The sequence below is a fragment of the Schistocerca americana genome, chromosome 4, assembly GCF_021461395.2.
Source record: "Schistocerca americana isolate TAMUIC-IGC-003095 chromosome 4, iqSchAmer2.1, whole genome shotgun sequence".
Lineage (NCBI taxonomy): Eukaryota > Metazoa > Arthropoda > Insecta > Orthoptera > Acrididae > Schistocerca > Schistocerca americana.
Window position 1 is genome coordinate 25,862,635 of NC_060122.1, and position 6,580 is coordinate 25,869,214.

The window sequence follows — 6,580 nt, forward strand, 5'->3', positions numbered from 1 at the left end:
GTGCAGTCGCGGCCACCAGGTTGCGATCTTGGGTGATCCAGATGTCGGCGTCACTGTATGCCAGGCCATCTCTCCAGGCGTGGCAGAGTGATTTGCATTACTTAAACACTCCGACACGAGCCACCGAGTGGCTGGCGCAAATGGCGTTCAGTCATACCGGGAGAGGACACATCGCCACAGTAGACCTGTCGTAAATGTCTAACGCCTTTGCAGGTAAACGTTGCTGACAGTGTTAGCGCCAAACACTCCCCTCTGCTGCCCCTCTGCCATAAAGCCCGGCGTCTCCAGACTACGGCCCGCAGGCTGACACCGGCGCGCGAACGCCGTCAATCCGGGCATCGTAAGGGGTCACACGTGCACGGTATCCAGCCGGCCGTAATTTTTTTTGTCACAGGCGAACCTTTCTTACCGAGCACCTCCCATAAAGAGTGATTCACACAACGAACAGAAGAAAATGTAAGAAACTGACTCTCTTAACGAACAATGATTCGCATAAACCGTCTGCTTAGTGTCACTTTTTTCAATCTTTAATAATCATTTCGAAAATCAGCTTCTGACCTAAATCAGTCTGTCTGGCGACTGCAAATGAACACCATGTCACCCAATCTTCTATAAGCTATCGTTGTGTGAAGTAGAAACTCTGACAATGTTGCAAATTCTCTGCGCTGATGTTACAGGATCTTCGCTTCTCCAGCTCACGGTAACTCTTTCCCTTGCGCAGTCTGTTGATGTATTCCAACTCCGATCTGTCGTCGTTAAGTAACACGAATTTATCAAAGGTGCCCATAAGGCGTTATCTATGCACGCTACGAATGTGATTAACGATGACGGAATGTCCCTTTTTCGATAAATTTTGATAAAGTTGGTATGATTTTTAAAAACAGAATGGTTTACTTTTAAAACGGAGTCCCAAAGCACTTAAAAATATCATTAAACAATTTTCTTCTAAAATATCGTGTATTTCACTATAAATGAATATTTGAAGATGGTATCTGTTCTTTCGGACATGTCCGAAAGAGCAGATATACAGTTAAGACTAACCGGCCATTGACCTTCTTCTTCTGTGCTGGATGCACACGCATTGCCCCTACTGTTACGGGACTCGGTAAGATTGCCGCAAGTAAAGAGTGTAATGGGCAGGGGCACTACGAATGTAGTGTGTGGACATAAAGTTGGGAATGTGGGTCTCACGGGAAGCGTGCAAGGGATAAATCCCTGCAGTCGCACTATCCTCTGTGCCCTCGGTGGCTCAGATGGATAGAGCGTCTACCGTGTAAGCAGGAGATCCCGGGTTCGAGTCCCGGTCGGGGCACACATTTTCAGCTGTCCCCGTCGATGTATATCAACGCCTGTCGACAGCTTAGGATGTAATTTTAATTATCATTTCAAATGTTCCAAGGTCCAAAGACAACTTGAGAAAGGGAGATTAAATATTTAGAGATAGCGAAGGACCTTAATGCGTGTTTGTAGGAAGATGTATTGTAATGTAGAACTTTTTCATGCTACGGCTCTTGGTAACGTGCTATATTTTGAAAGTGCTCTTGTGAAGAAAGATGCAATCAATATATGCAAGGCAGGAGGAAACAGAGTTAGTGTGGAAATGAGTTCGGAGTCTGCTCCAAACAGTTTAGTGGATGTGAAGCTTTTCTCAGAAAGTCACATGGAAGCCTGCATCCGTCGTTTCAAGGAGTCACTAGGGATGATGACGTCTTACTGACAGATGAAGAAATCAACCAGGAAATTAACTGTGATAAGGACTTGAGCGTTATGGAAAAGAAATTAACGTTAACTGGTTAGAACAGATTTCCCGACAACCAGTTTGTATTCTGAGCCCGAAGTCACAAAGACTTCCACATTACACTACTCGATCAAAAATATTCGGGTACTCCATCGTCCGCATTAATATTATAGGGTGTGCCCACCCTTAGCCTCATGACTGCAATTCTGCTGTGAACATATTTGGTGAGGTCTCTAAGTGTGTGTTGAGGAATGGCCGCCCAGACTTTCTCAAGAGCATGGCAGTGATACTGGACGTTGGGGTGTGCAGCCAAGTCGACTTTCTGACTCACCTCAGAAACGTTCCATTGCGTGCAGGTTAGGACTCTGGGTATGCCAGTCCATTTCGTGAATGTTATTGTCCACAAACCATTGCCACAAAATGCTGCTTTATGACATGGCGTGTTGTCATGCTGATACTACTCTCACCTACTGTATAAAGCACACAAAGCTGTAAAATACGTTCATATCCTCCTGCGTTCACGTTTTTCTTAAGCACAGCAAAGGGTCCACGCCCTGAGAACGGAAAACACCCGCACTGTAACACTACCTCACCTGTACTTTAGTGTTGGCACTACAAATGATGGCATTCGCCAAACCCTAACCCCCCTCCCCCCCTAAAGTATTGCCACAGCACGATTGATCACTTCAAGTCACACATTTTCAGTCGTCCACTGTTAAGTGACGTCGCTATCACCACCTCAGGCATTGCTTAGCATTGACAAGAGACGTGTGTGTGATTTATAAGCAGGTGCACGACTATTGTACCCCCCCCCCCCTTTTTTTTAAATTCCCTGCGAACTATGTGCCAGCTGGACTGCTGGCAGCTCGTTCGAACTCACTTGAGAGTCCTTCCTGTCTTTAACTACCACCGTCTGCAATGTCCGATGGTCCCTGTCCGTCAGTATATGAGGTGTATCTTGTCTCGGGTTGTTCCGTCACGTTGCCACTTCACAGTCACGTCACCGACAGTGGACTTCGGCAGCTGTGGATGGGTTTAAGTGTCCTTCACGGATGTCCTACTCAGGTGAGTGCTCCTCAGTCGAAGCCACTCAGCTTTCCTGATCGACCCACCTACTCTGCTGCTGCTTCCACACTGACACCTTAATGCTCCTCGCCTCCTTTCATCATGGCGGGTGTGCTTCTCGTGGCATATAGTGGTCAATCGCGCATTACATAGGGTGTACGGGTACTTTTAACCAGATAGGCCGAGACAGTCGCCAGTGTTGTGTGGAGCTACAGTTCCCGCATCGGCTGGGCTGTCGCGAATGAAATCGCACTTTGCGGGGACTCGTGGATTGTGACGGCTGGCGCCGTTCCACTAGGACTGCGAGGCGCGCGCCGTAGCGGCCGGGCGGCGGCTCGGGATGCCAGAGGCGGGCGGCCGTGACGTCACGTCCGGTGGCGACCCGCCGCTGCGCCGGCGGCTGGCGCGCTCGCTGGCGCTGCCTTGCGCGTGCGCGCGACCGCCCTGCCACCTGCCGGACCTGGGCGACAACGCGTGCTCGCTGACCGCCTTCCGGCGCAGCCTCAGCCTCGCCACGCCACAGGTACGCCCAGGACTGCCAGCTCGGGGATTCCTCCCAAAATTTGGAGGGGATTTAAGTGAGGGGTTTTTGGATAGAAGTGCTTCGACGGGAAATGTAGAGGGAGGTATGCTTTGTGAGGAATTTTTTAGGAGCTTCTCGAATACGAATAATGCATATCAATTTAAAATGATACAGCCTCTAGCTAACATTTTTCACAGGCACCGCTTCCCAACTTCAACCGTACTTGCATTTAGGATTACGCCGATTACGGTTAGCCGAAGACTCCAAGAGAGAGGTAGGTCAGATGAGTTAGTTGAAGTTGATCGGTAAAAAGGAACGGTACAGTGAAGTTTGTGATCTGAAATCTGAAAAAGTTTGAGTGACAGTATGCATATACAGTATTTTATCCATATGTGTATATATAAAGTGCATAAGACATCCAAAGACAAAAACTGTTTTGCAGAGATACACTAAAACGTGGGGATCAGATCCCTTGGTGAAAGGTTCGTTTAACTACAGTTTCCTTGACTGTACGTGCATAACTGAGCACTGAAGACACTTATATAGCTTGTCCTATAGCGTATATGCTACAATTCATGTATGTCGTACTCAAACTACTGACTTTATTTAGTAAACACTAAATTGTAGAATATTAAAAATCATTTTTTCTTTCAGAAGTAGAGTCCTTGAATGCATGAATACTTCACTTGACATGCAGAGTTTTAGTGTAAAGCTTTATCGGTGAAAATGGGCGCTAATTACTCTCTCTATGTTCTAAGACGTCTGATAAATCCATTACCATTGATTAGTAACTAACATACTCCCAACAGCCCCTTCTCCATCATTGCTTTTAAGATATAACTCATAAGAAGGATCATGCAGAAAGTAAAGAGCATCAAGAAGAACATAAAATGGAAAAAAAACAAAATCATGCCAAAAAATAAAGCTTCTAGAAATCAACGACCACGTCAAAAGGGTAGAATCAAAAGTTGTGTTTATGTTATCCAACACTCCTCCTTTAGTAGCGTAAATCACCTAGGACATCTGCTGCCGATGTTAGCACCTTCAGCTTCTTTGCAGGGTCAAAAAATGCATAGCACAGAAAGTACCACAACCATTAAAAATATAAATCAGAGCTAGTTTGCAAGAGGATTTAAACCTAGAAATAGGAAATTCTGTGTATCATTTAATTATCGATGAAAGCACAGATGTAACGACTCAAATGGTGCTATGCATTTTGCTTAGGTACCTTTCTGTTTTGAGGAAATGCATTATAACTATTTTAATGCATTCTCCAATGTGATGTCCTAAAATCAAAATTGAAAAGCGACCACTTCAAAGTTGAAAATTTGAAAGGAATCGCAGAGGGGGGGGGGGGGGGGGGGGGGACATAGCTCAGTAACTGCTCTTCCAAAATAAATACTTCCTGAATTACTTGTTGTTAAGTACGTTCATCATTCTCTTCATCTTTATGCTGAAAAATCTGCAGCAGGCTTAGCTCTCCAATCATAATTCCTTTTTAGAGAAACAAACAATTGGTTTTCTTACAGATCCAAGAGACTGTTGCACAACAAACAGTTGTGCAAACCAGAGACTGATAGTTACAATCCTAAAAAAAGATTCAAGATATGTCTGGTGGAAGTTGGCTAGTTAGGTATTCTGCTATTGAAGCACTGGGAAAACTGAAGTTGTTATTTTCTCTCGCTTAAAGCGACTGTGAATACTATTGGCTTAGCAAGTTTACAAGATAATAGGTTGTCCAACATACAAATCACTGTTGATTTTCTCAGAAATGAATGAAAATCCATATGCAGACTTAACTTGCCTTTTTAAAGTGAAATTATTGGGGCTGAGAGAGCCTTGGGAGACGTCTTTCTGTTCTTCATATTTCTACTCATTTAGAAAAACTGCAGGATGAGACCTCGGAAATTTTCATTTTGAAAATTGCATAATGCATACTTCGATCTTGTACTTGGACTTCAACATGTGGCAAAGTTTCTTAAGCTAAAAGAGCGTTCTCATATCCATGAGAGATGCAATATGTTCGTAAAAGAATTTTGTAGGGTATTTCAAAAGTGATATGCCAGAGAATGTAGCACTTTTGTAAGAGGTGACAATACGTTACCCTTCCACTGCAACTTCGCAGGAGAGACCAGATATTGCTACACTTGCCTTCAGTTTCAGATGATCACAGATAACTGGTAAAACACATGTCATCTCAGAATGGAACACGCTGTCAAATGAACACTGGAAAAACATTTCTATAACTGTACTTGTGCAAAATATAAATGCAGCTGTGGAGTATTGGTATTTTTCCACCTATGTTGCTAATATTTGCCATATCAAATGATACCATTGAATGTGCGTTTTCGCTAGTTTCTTGCGTAAGAAATAAACGCAGAAATAGCCTTTCTGTACAGTTATTAATTGCTTTGCTAACCACCAGATATTATTAAAGATGGAAAACATGTGGCGAACTCGTTTCGAACCATCCTCCAAAATGGTGAACAAATTGATCATAACTATGTACTGTCGCAAACAAACAGAATTAACCAAAGAAGTAGAAGTTCTGGAAGACCTTGGAAACTTCTCGAGACTACCAGCTTTCTTTGTAAGCTACAAAAAGGGAAAATGCTTTGGAATTAATTAAAAATATTATTAAAATCATTATTCTTTGAATAATGCGTGATAGGACTTTGGTGGGTACTCTTGGAGTAGTGACAAACGGTACTCGAAACAGCTCGGATCTCTCAAAAAAAAAAAAAAAAAAAAAAAAAAAAAAAAAAAAAAAAAAAAAAAAAAAAAAAAAACCAAACAATTTTCTTGATATGTTCCGCACATTCTAAAATATTGCAATTTTTTGATTAAACTTTTCCGCTACTGGTGTCGTTGCTGTCACATTATCGGTTTTTGTTGCAACAACATGTTTGCACTCTTAAAAGGAGTAAGAATTGGGTGTATGTATTATGCACTTTGGGTATTACCACAGGTGTTATATCATGTCGTCGGAGCGTGTGTGCATCCTCCTCATGTGTTAAATTCCTTACTTGCCACGGAAAAAATAGCCTTGAGTGAATACCGGAAACTTCAAAATTTTTGAGTGGAATGTTTCTTATTCTATATGGAGTTTATCTAAAATGTATCAGAACCGCGGTGGAATATGCTTATAGACACCACAAAATTACTTGCGAGGACTTGATACAACTGGATGTTCTTTGTAATGATTTAAATACTGAGGGAGATCGTGGCATTTACCGAAAGAATCGCAGATCAGA

General features: G+C 43.0%; 1 non-coding gene across 1 annotated transcript; it reads left to right on the plus strand.

Annotated features, from left to right (window-relative positions):
- Positions 1–1,237: 1,237 nt before the first annotated feature.
- Positions 1,238–1,312, plus strand: Trnat-ugu. Its single transcript has one exon. It is a non-coding gene; the product is annotated as a tRNA-Thr (tRNA).
- The last annotated feature ends 5,268 nt before the right edge of the window (positions 1,313–6,580 follow it).